Genomic DNA, 19673 nt, shown 5'->3' on the forward strand with positions numbered 1-19673 from the left:
ACACCCTTTTAAGGGCCTTTGGGTAGCTGATAATTATTAGCTGGTGGTGACAGTATTTACTACCGTATAGTCTGGGTAAAGGGGCACAGCTGGAGAATCTGTATCAGCCTTTCCCAGGAGTGTCTGTGAAGTTGTATAAATACTTATCTGAAAGTGTGTGTGTATGTGTCAGCTACCTGGGCAGGGAAATGAAGCACTGGTTGGACAGAGAAGGCCCTGGAGGTTAGCTTGCCAGCTAGGCTGAGATCTGGATTCTATAGCTGTGCCAGTGGGGACTCTTATTGGGGACCTGGGGAGCAAGGGAGCGACCAGCCCCGGACTGACTGTGATCTCTGTGTGCTCTTAAGGGAAATTGCACTTTAGTGTGTGTATTTGTTATCCTTTCCTCATATATGAGATGTCCTCTCTGGTGTTAGTGGTGAGGATTGAGGCTCTTTGATTGCTGGGCCAGTGCACGGGCATCACAAGCTGCACCTGAAGTATCTCTGATGCTTTATGTTGGGCTACCAGTCTGGAGGTGTGTACATCCTTTATGAATATGGAGACACCACCTCTTTTGGAGCTTTGGTCCACGTTTTGGGGGCAAAAGGTGTGGAATGAGTTATAGCCTGGTTGTGCAGGCGTGCTTTCTGCTCCCTTGAACCAGGTCTCTCTTACAGCACAAATGTCGGTGTTTCTCCATTTTAAGGAGTGCTTTGAGTAAGTGCATTTTGAGATTTAGACTTCTAGTGTTGAGTGGCATGATCCTCAGATTGCATTGTTTGTAGCTGTTACTGTGGTAATTTGGTATTTGGAACACTGCCTAAAAAAGGCACTACATGGTTGCCAGGAGCCTTGGCCAGTTTCAGGAAGCCCAGGGATGACAGATGCAGGCCATCTCTGGCAAAGTATCGAGGTCTGTCAGTCATGTCATCCCAGGCAGACATATACTGGATCCCCTCAGAATGACACCAGCAACTTAGCCAATTTTTGAAATTAATCATTTTCTGCTTGTACTGTGGTATCCTTCTTGGTTATGGTAGGATACTGCTCAGTGCTAGGGTCATACCCACCTGAGCTACATAATCCGAGAGCTCCTCCATGTCTCTTTTCATGTAATCCAGGGAGGTATGTCTCAGGTCATTCACACCCACATGTACAATGACAGAGTCATATTTGTACCTGTTGTTGGGGGACCTCAGTGCTTGCATTATGTGGTGGATCCTGGCACCTGACAGGCAGCTGACTGCTACTTTCTCCTTATTCATCCTAGTGAGTGGGACATCAGTGAGCCTTACTATCGAGTTACCTATGACTAGTGTGCTGGGCATGCTGTTTTTCCTTAGGAGCTTTAGTTGAGTGGCACACTGTTTGGGAGAGTTATGCATCTCGTGATTAGTGTTGTGTTGTGGTGGTCAAGTGCATTTCTGCCTTCGAGCTCTCTGCTGTTTGGGTAGGTATTTACTGAGAACCTCCACAAAGGTGGGTGTGTGGTTTGTGTTTTTATGTGAAGGCAGTGCTGGTGTGTGTTCTGGAGGGCTATGTGTTCCATGTGGTGTGGTGTTGACCTTCTCCTCTTGGTCAGCTATTCCAGTCTTGGCTGGAGAGTGCATGGCTTCCAGTTTGGATATATAAGTGCATCTCTTGCAAGTCTGAGTGTTGGGAGGTAAGCGGAGAGGGTTGTCGGTGTACATGAGGCAGTTGCTACATTGCCTCAGGATACCCAAGTTCACCCGGTTAATAGGAGAAAGCACAGGGAACTGACCTTTAGACATGCCTGGAATGGGTGGGCATTAATAATATATACTGGAGCTGTTTCCTTGTAAAACGCTTATATAAGCAATTCTTTGTGAATTAGTTATATAATGTCTCATCCCAGTCTTTTCTAACCTCGTCTGATTGACTCATATAGTTATCGTGTAGTATTTTATGTACGGTACTAATTATCCCTTTTTTAACAGCAGCTTCTTTTTTAACAGCAGCTTCTGTTCTAGATTCAGTTAAAACTCTACCAGAGCAGGTCCTTCAATTAAGATTTCACTATCCCTTTCTATTTGCCTATACTCAGATATCAGTTCCTCACAGGGAAGGCAGTGCGTAGCCTGCAGTCCAAATTTCTTCATGGCTTACTCCTAATGTATTATCCTTCCCTCTCTAGAAATAGCTTTGGTCCTTTGACATTTTTCTGCAGTAAATTTCAGCCCCCTCATTGCTATTGGCAATAAAAGCCTTTCTCCATTCTCATGTTAGCTTAGTTCTTAGAATGCTTCCTGCTACTTTATAAATATAATATTCTGTACGGGTTTTATTATCCTCCTTATGGATTTGTATCCAAAATCACACTTTCTCAATATTTCTTGAACTCCCCCCTTGTTCTGTCATCATTCCTTTCCATTTTGAACTGTAACCTTCTGCTTTTATTGTGTATATGAGCCCTAACTGTGTAGTTGTAAAGTATTCATTCACATCAGGTAAACCTAAACTGCCTTGTTCTATTGGAAGGATCAGCTTATCCCATTTACCTCTTGCCCTCCTCCCCTCCAAATAAATTCCTTCAATTCTTTATTAATTATAGTCCACAACTTCTCCTTGGGTTGACAGATGTATTCTATTCCTGATCTATATAGAAGACTGAAGGAAATAAAAAACATTTTCACTGCTTGTTTCTTGCTATCCATATCCATAAACAAGAGCTTTCTGTTTCTCAATTTTTGTATTACATTTTGTCCCTTCTCTTCACACATACCCTTAGCTACCATAACAGAAGCCTTTTTAATCCATACTACTAAATACTTCATCTTATCACGTCCCCATGGCTCCATATTAGCAGTTTTAGGTGGAATATAAATACATGATAGCATAGTCCTCCTGCATTGCAAGTAGACAGATATCTACCATTATTATATTTTGTCCTCTTCTATTACTATTGAAGCTCCTCTAGCAATTAGTGTAAGTACCCCCCTTTTCCTTTGTCCCTGATACTCTGCTGAATATCCTTCCTGAAATCCTTTTTTATCACATTCACATCATTATTTCTTTTCAAATGTGTCTTCTATAACATTGCTACTTACACTCTGCATCTCTTAATATAATTCAATACTCTCTGATTTTTGTCTATACCTGTGAGGCCATTCATATTCAAAAATAATGCTTAGTGTAGCAATTATTTTATGATGTTATTATTCCTATTATATATGACTGTTTTTTTAAAAATGTCTGTTTCCAGCTTTTGTGATAAATGCATCCACTAATATTTGGCAGGTTGTTTCTTGTCATCTTCATTTGGACCTGTGTCACATTCTATAAGACCTTTTGTTTTAATGAAAACCCTCAAAGAACCATACATCCCCCACATATCCCATTAACTTAAACACACAAAACTATGTACATATTTTAATAATGAATTTTAATCCTGCTAATAGGAACAATTGTCATAAATCGACAACTTCACACACAGACATAACCCTGTCTAAAATTAAGATTAGCCATGCTAAGACTCATGTTACAGTCTGTGCTTCTACTTACAGTAACTGCTGTCTGTTCTTGTCTTAATTTTATTCTTCTCCCACATGTGAAAAACAGCTTGCACATTTTCAGAAAACACTATCTTTTAGTCTTAAAAAGTGTTTTGGCTTTAATTGCATGTTAGTTCATAGGTTCATAGGTAGGTACTATGCTATCGGCCCAAGGGCCTATGTAAGCTTAGCCAACAAGATTCCCTGGCTTACGCCACCCAAGAAAGTTATTTTCCTGTGCCACTGTCGAGCAGAGACACAGAAGTGATCCTGGGGGTGTATGTCCTATTTCCCATCCACTCATCAAGATTTTTCTTGATAAGTGCTAATGAAGAACTTTGCTTGACATAGATGTGTAGCATATTCCAGAGTATGGGAAGTCTCTGGGACAGGAATCTATCCCTCCAGCATGTCCTGTTTATTGTGGTGACAAGGTTTAGGTCCCTAGAGCGTGTAGCTCGGAGGGATTGGGATTTCTTTAGGTGTACCATATCCAACAGCTCTGGATTTGAATAGCTTTATATGTTAGGCAGAGATCACCTCGGAGTAGGCAATATGCTACGGAGTAAAGCTGGAGTTTTTTGAGGTGGTCAGTGTAAGGCACTTGTTTGAAGCCAGTAATCATCTTTGTGAGGTACTTCTGTGACCTTTCCAGCTGCTGCAGATGTCTTGTGAGGTACATTCCAAAAGGGGCATTGTACTCGATAATGGGTCTAATGAGTGTCGGGTAGAGGGGAACAATGACCTCTTTTTTCCTGGATGAGAACCCTTTTATGATGAGGTGTGCCACGTAGAAGGACTTCCTGACTACTGTGGCGATGTGATTATCAAAGGAGAGACTACTGTCCACCTGAGTCCCAAGGTCTCTTATCACATATTCGGTGTTAAGTAGATTGCTGCCTATGTGGTAGTTCATGGGTACAGTTTTTACCAAAGGGGATGACACTGCACTTTTTGGCATTGAGCTTGAGGCCATGGCTCTGACACCAGGCATCTGTCTCAGCGAGGCATTTCTGTAGGATGTCCACATCATTTGGGGACTTGACTATGGCTCCTAGTTTGCAGTCATCTGCAAACTTCGTTAGCCAGAGGTCTTCTGTGTTAGCCTGTACTTCAGAGAAGTAGATACCAAACAGGAGAGGTCCCAGGATGGAACTTGTCACTGCTTTGAGGTCAGATTTGGAGTCTACAACTTTTACAGTGTGGGTTCTGTCAGTGAGCCAGTTGGCAACCCATCTTGTGATGTAGGGATTTATACCGAGTTTAGTGAGTTTAGCTATAATTCCAGAATGGGGGATGGTGTCAAAAGCCTTGGCAAGGTCAAGATAGGCTGTGTGAACCACCTTACCCTCATCTATGGCTTTGGTGACTGCCTCAAACAAGTCGATCAGGTACAGGAGGCATGATCTGCCTTTCACAAACCCAAACTGGGTGGGATCCAGAGTTTGGAGGTTACCATTGTCTTTGTTTATGAGTTCCATGATGATATGTTCCATGGCCTTGCAGACCAGGCTCGTCAGACTAATAGGTCGATAGTTCCGGGGTCAGTGGTGGCTCCCCCTTTGTGGAGTGGGATAACTGTTGCTGTGCGCCATTCAGTGGGCACAAAGCCTGATGCGAGGCTATTATTGAACATGGTGCTTAAGTGGGGAGCCAGTTCATTCTGAAGTTCATGTAAAACACAGCCTGGGATGTTGTCCGGTCTCATGGGTGCTGTGTTTTTGGCTTTAGAGAGTGCAGATTTTACCTGCATAGTTGTGATTACAGGGACTCTGCATTCTTCCTGTATAGATGTGGGCCCTTTGGGGGTGGGGGTGGGGGGGGTAAAGTTAGCACTGAACCTATCTGCCAGGATGTTGGCAATATCAGTTGGTTCTGTACTTTTTGTGCCTTTGTGCTGTAACTCAGAGCAGATCTGGGTGTTGCCATCGAGATTCTTGACATAGCTATAGAATGCTTTGTGGTTGTCCTTAGAATGAGTGGCAATTTTGTTTTTGTAGCTAGCTTTGGAGGATCTTATAAGGGATCTCAGCTTCTTACTGAGGCTGACCAGGGAGCTCCTCCACTCATGGGATTTTATTCTCTTTTGCAACAGTTTCTTCCTTCTGTTGTACAGTTTGTTTATGGCAGGGGCCCACCAGTTTGGCTTCCTTTTTTGGAGGATAGCGTCTTGGTTCTGTTTGGGATAGCACGATCCATGCACTCGTGTAAGTGCTTATAGAGTGCATTTATGTAGGATTCAGCAGTTGTAACTGTATTGTCCATCTGCATGGGTGTCATGAAGTTCACTACTTCTCTCTTAAGAAGCATGAAGTTGACTTTGGAGAAATTTTTTACCATGGTTTCCTTAATGGGGTGGGGGCTGGATGTGGATAAAAAAGGGTGATTAACTTATGGTCAGATTGGACCAATGAGGAGTTGACTTCAGGTGTGGAACACCAGTCACTCATACTGGAAATGAATAGGTCTAAGATATTGTTGCCCCTGGTGGGGGTGCAGATAAGTTGATCCAGGGCATTGGAGTTTATGAATTCCAGAAAGCGCTGAGCTAAGGAGTTGGTACACGAGTAGTTTTTCCAGTTAATGGTGGGGTAGTTGAAGTCACCCATTATTAGGGTGTTTGGTTGAACCCTAGTATTTTCCAGTACATCAAGAAAAGAGGAGTGGGAATCCTGTGGCATGGTGGGGGATCTGTAGCAAGCTACAATTTGGATTGCAGTTTTGCCCAGAGTTAGTTGCACTTGGATAACCTTGGATGCATTATGCTGAGCAACTAGCCTGGAGGTGTGGATATCCTTAATGAATATGGACACACCTCCGCCTTTGGTATTTCAGTCCAGGTTACATGGCCAAAAAGTTTGATATGAGTTATAGCCTGGTAGTGCAGGGGTGATCTCTGGAGCCTTGAACCAGGTCTCAGTCACTGCACAGATATCGATGTCTCCATTTTAAGGAGTGCCTCGAGTGAGTGCATTTGAGATTTAGACTTCTAGCATTGAGTAGCATTACCCTCAGTTTTTTCTTGCCTATTCCTGTTAGGTGGTGAATTTATTTTAACCTTGCCTAAAAAAGGCACTATATAGGGCAGCAAGAGCCTTAGCCAGTATCCGGAATCCCAGGGACGACAGGTGCAGGCCATCTGTGGCAAAGCATCGTGGTCTGTCGACCATGTCATCCCAAGCAGAAAGATACTGGATCCCCTTAGAATGACACCAGAAGCTTAGCCAATTGTTGAAGATAATCATTTTGTCCTTGTACTGTGGTATCATTCTGGGTGATGGTAGGATGCTGCTCAGAGCTAGGGTCATACCTGCCTGGGCTACAAGATCAGAGAGTTCTTCCATGTCTCTTTTCATGTAGTCCAGGGAGGTACGTCTCAGGTCATTCACACCAACATGGACAATGACAGAGTCATATTTGTACTTGTTGTGGAGTGACCCGAGTGCGTGGGTTATGTGGCGGATCCTGGCACCTGACAGGCAGCTGACAGTAACCTTCTCCTTGTTTAGCCTGGTGAGTGGGACATTAGTGTGCCTGACTATAGAGTCACCTATGACTAGTGTGTTGGGTACGTTGTTTTTCCTTATTGGCTGTAGTTGAGTGGCACACTGAGTCTGTGGGCTATGTCTCATTTGGGTTGTGTTGGGGGATGGAGGTTGCTTGAGTTTCTGCTTTGGATGTCTCTGTTGCTTAGAAAGATTATTATTGAGAGCCTCTGCAAATGTTTTTGTGTTACTATGTGTGGATTTTGGTGGTGTAGATTTAGTGAGACTGTGTGATGAGTGTGGTGTGGTGCAGATTTACCTTCTCCTCATGACTGTCAAGTTCAGTCTTGGTTGGCGAGAGCTTTACCTCCAGTTTGGCTAGATAAGTGCATCTCTCACAGGTTGTATTGTTGGGTGGTAGGAGGAGAGGGTTGTCTGTGTACATGAGGCAATTTCTACATTGCCTCAAGATGCCCAGATTCATCAGATAGACAGGAGAGAACTGACCCTTGGACATGCCTGAATAAAAAACTATTTTCCTCTAGATAATGAGGAAGATTGAGTGCTATAGTAATTAGTAGCTTATTTAGTGCTTACAAGTTCTAAACAAGTGCTGAGCATGAATAAGCAAATTTAAGTGCTAAAACTAAGAATCTGTATCTGCACTAGACGAGTTACAGGACAGAAACAAGTGCAAATGCAGGCTTTCAAATCAGAAAGTTGAGAGAGATGGAAGAGATTGTCCAAATGGCCAATAACTACAATTTCTGGGCCAGAACAACTCCTTATGTGGTAGACAGGTTACCTAGTGCTTAAAACTCCCAGTGATAAGCTAGAAGGCTTCCCTCCAACACAGAACGACTTGTGGGCTCAGAAGCTTACATACAGTCCTGGATACAGCAAATCTATATCTGGAACACTAGTTACAGGAAAGGTAGGAAACAGGCTTACAGTTTGTTTTTTTTTACAGAAAAGTAGCAGAAACAGTAGTAAAAAGAATTCACATGCAGTGCAAGCTAGCACACTTGAGTATGTAGCAATATTAGACCAAACACAGTTTAAAAATGAAATTAAATTAAAAAGGACTAAAAGCATGTGCAGAAAGAGTTTATTAGGTAGAATGTGGTAAAGAGATGAGACTGGGGGAGTGTCCCAGATCAAATCTACAGTGGGGCGGGCAACTGCAAAAGCCACCAAATTTAAACTACAAACCAAAAATAGGGAGAGTGGGTGGAACAAAACTGTTTCAACAGAGATCTAAGCAACAACTAACAGAACAAACTCTAAAACCAAAAAATATACTCAGCTCTGTATATTTGCAGATCAGTCTCTCAGAACAGGGAGACAACAGTTTCAACAGAGATCTAAGCAACAATTAACAAACTCTATAACCAAAAAATATATATACTCAGCTCTGTATATTTGCAGAAAGTCTGGAAGCAGTCTCTCAGAACACAGGTTCCAGCAATTAAAAATTAGTCTGCTTGTCTCCTTGGAAACCCTAAGGAAAAAAATGCCCTGATCTACACACCTCTCAAACTTAACATTTATTTGCTAAAGGAAAACTACATTCAGTGTTCTCATATTTACTTGCTTACACACACAAGAAATTACTATTCGATTAAGGCAAGGACATTAATCCAGACAATCGCCTATGCAAAAGTAAGAGAAAACATCAACTTGACATATATTGCGATCTGTGCATTTTTACGACCTACCCCCACCTTAAGTACTCAAGATTACATGATATTAATTTAAACATGCTTTTGTCCAGCCTTTCTGTTTTTACATTGTAATGCCTACACTTACTAAAACTAAGAAAGAAAAAAGGCACGTGCTTGCTGAAATTGCTCAATTATATAACATACAGGGCCGGATTCACGATGGCTTGCACGGAGTTTAAGAGTAGAGTAAGACTCCATGCAGCCATCATGTCCGACTAGCGATCCAGGAACAGCCTGCAGGGCCGTGCAAGAGAGCTCCTAAAACGGCTCTTACATGGACAGGGCTGGGATATGCAAATTACCTCAACTGCAGGCAAAAGGCATGCAAATGAGGTAGATTTGCAATTCAGGAAACCCGAAACTGTCCGAGTAAGAGCAGTGTTATTTGCAGAAATGTACTCAGTTTTAAGCAAATAGCAAAACGGAGCCGTGACAGCTCCAAATAAAGGTTGCATCCAGTGCAGGAAGCATGCCAATGGCCAAATATACGGCCATTGCCAATGTTTCCCGATGCAATATGAAAAAAAAATTATTATTTTTTTTTCTCTGATTTCTGATGTTTAAGGGTAGCGCAGCGCCGTGCAAATGGGCTGTGCTCTAAAAACCAGAAAACAAAAAATTAAAACCCACAAATGTGGATCTTATTTAAATTGTTAATGTACAATGCAAGGGAATGTCAGGCTGAAGACAACATGGCCACCGAGTAGAGGTTGCTAAGGGGGCAAGCTCAGTCTAAGAGATGTAACCAAGCATTAGTAGGCAATCCTATGCAAAGGAGGGTTAGGATAGTGAATCGCAAGTTTACATAGCAAATGAGCACAGTCAGTGGAGTGTAGGAATAGGATAAGGGGAGTAACAGAGTAGAAGATAGGTGACATCATGAGTGGGGTATGTATGAAAGAAGTGAAGCTCATTGGAGCAGAGTGTCATGTGTCAGCTGTCATTTACACATCATGGAAAGAGGTGTGTCAACAGGTAGGCTAGGTAAAGGCAAGAAATGGAAGGTGTATGCAGTGGATAACACCAAAGTTTCTTGCTGAGTGGGTATGCACGCGTGTGCGCGCCTGTAAACCCAAGTAAGACAGAGTGCGCACGTGTAAGCGTGAGTGCACACATTTAAGCCGGAGTAAGCATGTATAAGGCTGTTTAAAGAGTTGTAAGCGCGTTTGGCTGGTGTGCGTGCGTTTTAACCTGAATAAGCAAGTTTTAGTCCGTGTAAGCATGTGTGCACGTGTGTGAGCTGCTGTGAGCGTGTTTGCGCTTGTGTGCGCGGCTCTGCCCCACGAGAAAACAGAAAGGAAAAAGGAAGCACAACAAATAGTAGGAAGCTACCGGGGAGTACTAGTAGAGCTAGCAGGTGAAAACAATCAGAATCAGGCAATTACACAGGCAGTACACTAGCCTAGACCAGCCTAGCACTTAAAACTCTGCAAACAACAGTCCATTATGTTTCTCACAACAGACACTGCAGTAAGCTAATAGAAGTGAAAACTGAAAAAGCTTTACTGAGACAAAGAAATGTTAGGGGCTGCCATTGCTGTTATAAGGCGACATATGCAACATGCTGAGGGTGGTGACAATGGAAATGCTGCTGGACAATCCACAGTGAGGAGACGGAGAAGAGTGTACAGACCCAGGGTAACCTACCAGGGGCTACATGAGCTGGAGATAGTGGAGCGCTATAGGGTGGACGTAGACCTCCTGCAGCAAATTGTTGAGCTGTGCAGGCCACACTTCACACACAGAACCAACAGAGGGGAACCCATCTCAGTGGAAACCAAGGTATGTGTTGGCCTAAGAATATTAGCAACAGGTACCTTCCAGAGACCAACTGGTGATATGATGGGGATATCACAGGCATCAGCATCCAGGGTACTGCACCAGTTCCTGGATGCCATGTCAGCACATGTCGGTGATCATGTATATTTCCCCAATTCCCGTGAGATATTGGCCAGCAATATGCATCTCTTCCAGCAAATAGCGGAATACCCTGAGGTAGTGGGTGCAATAGACTGCACGCACATATGCATCAAAGCACCAGCCGGCGAGCAGGGTAGCTTCTACTTCAACCGCAAGGACTTCCCCTCCATCAACTGCCAGGTCATGTGTGATGCCCAGGGCATAATAATGAATGTGTGTGCTGGCTGCCCTGGAAGCTACCATGATTCCCATATCTGGCATCTGACACAGCTGTATCAGACATTTGCCAATGGAGACATCCCACATGGTCACCTAGTGGGGGATGCTGGCTATGCACTAGAGCCATGGCTGATGACACCCATCAAAAACGCACACACACCTGAACAGGAACGCCATAATGAGGCACACGCACAAACACGTAATGTAATCGAGCGTGTGTTTGGGCTGCTCAAGTCACGGTTCCAGTGCCTGGACACATCTGGTGGAGCCTTGCAGTACTCAACAACTACATGTACCCAAATTGTCATGGTATGTGCTATGCTACATAATATGATCCTGCTTAAACAGCTGCAGCAGGACCAGCATAGGCCTGGGCCAAACAGCCCCCCACCATTGCCAAGGCCATCACAGGCAGAGCATGACTCAGAGGAGGAACAACCTGAGCCTGCCCCAGTAGGCAGAAGGAGGCATGCCCAGTATGCCCTGGCCTTGGCAAAGAGGCAATGCATAGCACATACACTGGCTCAGTAGGAACTCTGGAAATTATACCTCTCTCTGACTTGCACATATAGTAAAAGGGATGCCTAAGTTAACACTACCTGCTTTCAAACGTACAGGGAGTGTAGTATGTGCATCCGACATAGGCAGCCCTGCAGCACCACCTGAGGCATGATTGCCATGTGTTACGCAATATAAAGCAGTGCTAAACAGCATTTACCACCATGTAGTATATGCAAACAAAATCGCACACACCAACTAGCACAACTGTGGTCAATGTTGAGTAATACTGGGCAACGTCCAGCAATGTTGATGAATATTGAGCAATGTCGGACAAGCCTGGTCTAAGTAGGGCATAGCTAAACAAAAGCCGACAGGCTCATAATTGCTTAACTGGCCCTTAAGCAGTCTGGTCTGCTCAGTATGAAAATATAAAGCAGTGATGGGCCTCGAACCCAGGATACTGTGCACTATAGTTAAAGTACTGAACCACTAAACTATGACAGTATTGCAGTGGTCAGCCTGTATGAAGGAATGTTGATAAGTCTATGCAAAGTATCTCATGGAAACCCTGCAGGCACAGCATAATCCCTGTCGAGTTATGACACAAAGGTGAGTCCTGCAGTAAGAACAGAACCTGACTTCCAACACACACAGTATAAATGTTAATAGTGGTCATGTTCACACACATCAACAAATGTAGTGGACCTCAGATAGCAACATACTGAAAGGTCACACTGGGCATGCTCACACACTTGAATAAATGAGACAAATGTCAGGCAACAAAACACGGAAAGCCTGAACTGGGCATGCTCACACACTTAGGCCATGTCTGAGTACAGCAGTGGGCCACACATATCTGGCAGTTGCATGTGTTAACCCAGGAACCTCTCACTATCCAGCAATCCACCCTATGTACACAGTTATATGACAACAGACACATATATAATATAGTGGAACCCTGTCATAATCAAATATGTTCTGCAGATACCTAAGTTGTTCATAGAAACTGGTAAAGCAAAGACGATAAAGACCTGCAAACAGTATCAGCAATAAACATTGTGCATCTCGAACATTAGCATAGGTTCAGAGGTTGATACAAGGCTATCTGCCCTAGGGCATGTACAAGCCTAGCCAGAGTGTGTTTGGCATTTGCAACCCTGTCAGATTACCACACTGTGCATGTGAATAGTAGGTCACACAAGATAGCCCATGTACCTTTAGACTAGTGTGCCTCTGTCTAGCATAGGACACAGAAGATATTCCAGGGGTAAACATACGATCACCCATACAGTCATCAAGATGTCTCCTGTAGGTGGTCAGTGGGTGGCTCTGCCTATGTGAAACTGGGATTACAATCCGGAGTGAGTGGAGCCGCTTGGATAAGAATCTGTCCCTCCAGCATGTCCTATTAACATCTGTGTTGAGGTATATGCCCCTGGATTGTGTAGCTCCAAGGGAGTCAGATATCCTGAGGTGGAGCATGTCCAGTAATTCTAGGTTTGGTATATCTGTAAACAACAGGCACACATCATATCCAAGTAGGTGGTAAGCGACTAAGTAGAGCTGGAGTTACTGCATCTGAACTGTGCAGGTCATCCGTGTGAGTCCCTAGATCTGCTTGGTGAGGAACTTCTGTGGCCAGTACAGTTGCTGCAGGTGTCGGGTAAGGTGCACCCCAAATGTGGCATTGTAACCAAGCATGGTTGTGATGGGTATAGGGGCACAATGACCTCACTCGATCTAGATGTGAAACCATATGGGATAAGGTGGCCTATATAGAAGGTCTGTCCAACCACTTTGGCAATGTGATTGTCAAAGACGACTGTACGAACAAGTCATGTCCCCAAACCCCTAACAACTCCTACCGTATGTAATGGAGTACTACCTATATGGTAATGTGTGGGCATGTTGGTATTCCAAAGGGGATGACTATGCAACTAATGGCATTTAGTTGTAGGCCGTGGCTCAGGCACCAGTCATACATCTCTGTGAGAGCCTGTTTGAGTATGCATGTGGCAGCTGGAGAGTTGATTATGGCACCCAGTTTGCAATCAAGTGCGAACATGGTCAGCCATATTCCCACTGTGGTAGCCTGTACATCAGACAAATATATACTGAACAAGAGAGGTCCCAGGACCAAGCCGTGTGGGATGCCACTTGTAACTGGTGTATAGTCAGACATGACACCTGCAGTTCTGACCATGTGGGTGCTATCCCTGATCCAGGTAGCAATCCATTGTGTGAAATATGTGTCCATATCGACGCTGGTGAGCCTATGCATAATGGCCCAGTGGGTTATTGTGTCGAAGGGTTTTGCAAGATTCAGGTAGGCTGTGTGGACAACTGTCCCTATGTCGATGGACCTGTTAACCATTTAAAGAATACAGACAGGTTCAAGAGGCAAGATCTGCCCACAACAACGCTGAAATATGTAGGCACAGTGTCTGTAGGTTCCCGATGTCTATGTGTATGAGTCTCATGACAATATGCTCCATAGCTTTGCAGAACAGGCTAGTTAGGCTTATAGGGCACTATTGTCTGTGGCCCGTTGTGGCACCAACTCTGTGGAGTGGGACCACTGTCGCTGTATGCCATTCCTTGGTTACATATCCTGTAGTAACTCTGATATTGAACAGTGATGTAATGTAAGGGTTATGTCTGTCATGAAGCTCATGTAAGATGCAGACCGGGACACCGTCTGGTCCCATTGATGCTGTGATGTACACTTTGGGGAGGGCACCACTAACCTGTTACTGTGTGATGTCAGGGAGGTTACACTCTGTTGGGATGGATAGTTGCTCCTTAGGGGGGATGGGGGGAGACATCTGCATTGACCCTGTTTGCCAGGATGTTGGCAATGCCAGTGGGTTCAGGGTAAGTTTAGTCAGTATGCAGTAACTCACAGCATATCAGTGAGTGTCCACCCAGGTTCCTGATATAACTGAAGAAGGCCATGTGATAGTCCTATGTGTCTGGTGCAATTGTCCGATAGAAGCGGCCCTTAGAAAAGTTCATGAGTGATCGTAGCTGTCTGCTAGTACAGATCACAGATGCCTTCCCCATCTGGGATTGTGCTCTATCATGTAGTAGCTTCCTCCTGACGTTGTACAGCTTATTAATGGCTGGGGTCTACCAGACAGGTCCCCTGCCATTGGAGGAGTGAGTCCTGTTGTTATTTGGGATAGCACAATCCATGCAGTCCACTAGGTGTCCATAGAATGTGTATGTAAAGGATTCAGCAGTTTGAGCCGTATTTGCCACTGTCTCAGGGTCTCTGAAGGATACCACCTTGCTTTGGTGAAGTGAGATGGCTCATGAGAAGTTCACCAAGATTACCCAGGATGGGTGTGTGGAGGGTATATGTATGTCCAGTGAGATACATGTATGTTCTGACCTTACCAATGAGGGGTATATCGCTGGTGTGGAACATAGAGTCCCCATGTTGGTGATGATCAGGTCCAGTGTGTATTCCCCTTTGTGGCTGTGCTGACTGGTTGTGCCATAGCATATGAGTCTACAAATTGTAGTGACTGTTGGGCGAGGGTGTTGGGGCTTGTCAATCAATATTTGTGTATTTGACATCACCCAATATAATGGTGTTTGTGGAGACCTTCATATTCTCCATAGTTCCCATGAAAGCCGAGTGTGGTTCCTGAGTTTGGGAGGGTGGTCTGTAGCAGTCAACAAACTGAAAGGCAGTTTTGCACAATGGTAGTTGTATATGTATGGTCTGTGATGCTTTGTGCAGTGCTACTAACCCGGAGGTGTGTGTGTGTCTGTGATGTATATGGATACTCCCCCTAGTTGTGTTGTCTGTTCCAAGTCTTGTGGTCAGAAAGCATAGTATGAAACATAACCTGGTAGTGCTGTTGTGCATAAGTGAGCCTGAACCAGGCATCTGTTAGTGCACGGATATCGCTATCCTCCATACTGAGGAGAGTCCTGTATGGCCGCAATATGAGGGTAACACATCTGGTGTTGAGCAGCATTACCCTTAGTTTCATTTAACCTGTAATGTCTTTGGAGGTGGGTTTGTCTTTTGAGCCCTGCTTAAGAAAGGCACTATTGTGGTTGCAAGAGCCTTAGCCAGCATTCGAAAGTCCAAGGGTGACAGGTGCAAGCTGTCCATAGTGAAGGTTCGTGGCATGTTGAGCATGTCACCACAGGCTGACAGACACTGTATCCCCTATGAATGACACCAATTTGTTAGCCAACTGTTAAACATGATATTTTTGTCTGTATACTGTGACATCATAATTGGTGGATGTAAGATGCTAGACAAGGTCAGGGTCATACTGGCCTGGGCTACATGATCAGAGTGTTCCTCCATGTATCATGTCAAGTGGTCCAGGGAGTAACATCTGAGGTTTTACACACCAACGTGGACAATGATGGTGCCAGTCCTGTACTTGCTTTGGAGTGACCTGACTGCATGTGTTATGTGGCAGATCCTGGCACCCGACAGACAGCCCAAAGTGACTATTCCCTTGTTTGGCCTGGTGAGTGGTACGTCAGTGTGTCTGACAGTAAGTGTTGCCTATTACAAGTGTATTAGGTGTGTTGTTTAGCCCGAAGGGCAGTGACTGTATGGCACACTGACGTTGTGAACTATGTGATATGTGGGTATTGTAGTGGGGTAGCAGTTGTGTGTGTGTCTGCTTTGGAGGTCTCTGCTGCTTAGGCAGAGTTCATTTACAGCATCCGAGTATGTCTATGTGCGATAATGTGGTTTGAGTGCTGTCGCTAGAGGATTTGTGAGACTGATATGTGGTGTGTGTGGTTACCTTCACCACCTTATAGACTGTGCCAGTCATGGGTCGAGAGAGTTCAGCACCCTGTATGTCTATATAGGTGCATCTCACACATATATCTGAGTTTGTCAGAAGGGGGAGAGGGTTGTCTGTGTACATGAGGCAGATGTGACATTGTGTCAACATCACAATATTCACCAGCTGGACTGGAGAGTACACACGAAACCGACCCCTGGATATGCCAGGATATTATGATGACATACTCTGTAGCATGATCACAAAGGATCAGTAGGGTGTTAAGTGTGTAAAAGAGTATAACAGGGATTAGTGCTCAGGTTCGTTGGTGTTTTGTAAAGAGTAGCTGAGAAGGAGTCCAGAGTGAATCATGACACCTCCTTCAGCTAAGTAATAAATAGCAATGTACACCCATATATGTCCTGAGTCAGGGCCAACTGTACCTGACTGACAATGCCGACATCCTGACAGACAGGCCCATATATACATACCCACCTCCCACTGACGATAGTACATATCATCATACCAGGAGATATCACATGTAGAATGGATGAGCAGCTAACCCCAATGCCAAAAGCGTGGCAGCAAGTGGAATACATTGATTCCCAATATGTGTCATGCATAAACTACAGAACAAACAGATCCTGCACCTGAACAGTCAGCTGAGCCTCACCCCCTACACAGGATGTGGAACCGTTGAATGTGTTACAGCAACATATGACACTCCCCACAAGTGTTGGTGCACAACACACCATGGGAAGTACAGTCCAGTACGCCTATGAAGTCTGATCTGCAAGGTCATGGAGTCCATCATGGTTGAAGTCATAAACAGAGCTATTAGAAGGTGAAATACACACAACCCTACCTACTGTGGTATGTTCATGTGCGGATCATGGTTCCCAAACATGCTAGACCGTTTGCAAGGCAGCCACCCAGGACATACATCACTGATCACAGCTACACATATCTCACATAGACTTTGAATAGCCCTTTATCAACATCCCAGAATGTATCCACAAAACCAACAAGCTGTGCATAAATATGTGTTGACATATGAAGGAATGTCAATGTGTCCACAGATAGATCACACAAGGTAAGGATTATGAGGTCCTGTTCAAGCTGTTGACACCTGCTGACCCACATGGACCATTCCTGGAATGGCATAAAGCAAAGTGTACACACATCACCATGTCCAGTCTGATAATGTCACCCTCCTATAAATACAGCAGGAGAAGGGAAACCAGTTAGTAAAGCAAATAGCGCGCCATGTTACTTTGTCTCTCTCTAGTATCATAACATAGGTAGGGGTTTGAATCCTGCAAACGCTGACTGTGTGTGTGTGTGTGTGTGTGTGTGTGTGTGTGTGTGTGTGTGTGTGTGTGTGTGTGTGTGTATGTGTGTGTGTATGTGTGCACTTTCCTTTGAGAGGAGTGCCCTTTTTGGGGACTGGGAAAACTCACTAAAAGAGGTACATTCCTCGTTGGAAAGTCTGACATCACCATCCTACAAATACAGACGGAGAAGGGAAACCAGCCAGTAAAGCAAATAGCGTGCCATGTTAATGTGTCTCTCACTAGTATCATAACTTAGTTAGGCAGGGGTTTGAATCCTGGCAGTGTGTGTCAATGCAGTGTGGGTTTTGGTTTTACTATGGTAGGACATATTATGATTAAAACAGTAAGTGCATTGCACACATCAGGTATCTGCATGCCAAATATATATGTGTACATGTCCCCTCAATCAGTACATAGGTGTGAAGCCTGCATACTACATGAATACATCTGTTTCCATTGATAGGTTGTGCCGTTGCTTCTCAGATCGTAGGTCACATATGTATGTATGTGACAAGGCCATCCACTGTTGTGATCTGTGGCCAAGGTCATCTTGCCACACACACCCATGACAGTTACTAAAGAGTAGTGTGAGTGAGGGTATATGCCTCGGGTATATGTCAGACATGTTCATACACAACAACGACTGGCAATAATGGACAGTCTGTATAAGTGTACAACTGCCTTGTGGATATGCATTCAGGCCTCTAATGTCTTATGTGATACACCGAGGGACTCCACAGTACCTATGGATATGTGGATACCAAGGGACACATGACATAACACGAGGCTGTATGTACACATTGGTACCCAACTTACATGTTGAGGTCTACCATTGATGTGGTACTGATGGGATAGTATGTATAGTAAATGTGGATGACTATGCCATAGCCAGCTTACTGCTATACAGCATGTATCAGACAACAGGTATCTGTCTGTATGATACCCTTGTGTAGGATATGCTTCCCATCCAGGGAATGCATTGTAGGCCAATGCATGCATTTCCAGATGTGGATGGACACATCCCTAGTGTATTTGTATGTACCTAAGGGGGCTATATGCCAAACAGGTGTGGTCCCAGGAATGGGTGGCGGTCAATACCACTGGTTAGTATTAGAGTATAGTACCGGAAGGATCCAACTGTTACTGAGTTCCCTACAACTGTGTGTCATTTGTCAGGACATCATCCAGTGATTGCTTATAGACATGCTGTTGAGGTTGTGTATACTACCAGACCACAAATCATTGATAGATATTAACAGTATCACCCACAGCATAGTGTCAACCCATGTCATACACACATGTGGACCCATGTTAGTACATAACTGTAGTAGAATGCATACTGGCCATTGAAAGTTACTATGAGATGTTAACAATGTGTACAACAGGGTATGCCACACGTCCCATGTGTTCACCATGCACGTACATGCAGGCAGTGTGCACCCAACATGTTGACAGATGTACACTTGCTAATCTGTACTGCACACATCACACATGTAGTGTCAACTCACTAACACATGCTGGCAACACATTACACTTCAGCCAAGTGGCACATGGGTGGACAATACATACTCAGACCTAACAGTGGTGTAAACAATGCTACATTGACAATCAGAGCTTTGATGCATAATGCCTGCTCAGACATACCTACAAGGATGTCATTACACTTTCAACGTGCTAATATTGCCACACTGCCATAATGTCACCCTGTGCATCAGCACCATGTTAGCCTGTTCCTGCATCAATGTTACAGGTGACAGGATGCGACACAGGTATCATCATATGCACAGGGTGTGTTGTTGTTTGCCAGAGCCTGACATTGACCCATCCAATCGACATGTCCGTGTGTGTGTGTGTGTGTGTGTGCGTGTGTGTGTGTGTGTATGTGTGTGTGTGTGTGTGTATGTGAGGGACAACAGTACAGCATGGGCCAACGTTGATGTAATGTGTGTGTGTATGTGTGAGCCCTAGTTGTTTGGTTAATGTGTGTCTGTCTGCATGCACACAGCTCCACCATGTGGCTGCCATATACGGTAGTTTGTGGGACAGCCACATGTACCTGTTAGGCTGTACAGATCACTGTCTCTGGCCACGGACACAGTACCTGTGCCTGGCAGGGGTGCTACAGACAGCATCGGATACCAACCCCGACTGGGTACTGTCATCAGAGGCAGAGGTATGACGACTGGACCCATGTCCCTGCTGGGACTGGCCAGAGCCACATGCACGTGGT

This window comes from Protopterus annectens, chromosome 11.part0 (genome assembly GCF_019279795.1).
Source record: "Protopterus annectens isolate FY-2018-M chromosome 11.part0, PAN1.0, whole genome shotgun sequence".
NCBI lineage: Eukaryota > Metazoa > Chordata > Ceratodontiformes > Protopteridae > Protopterus > Protopterus annectens.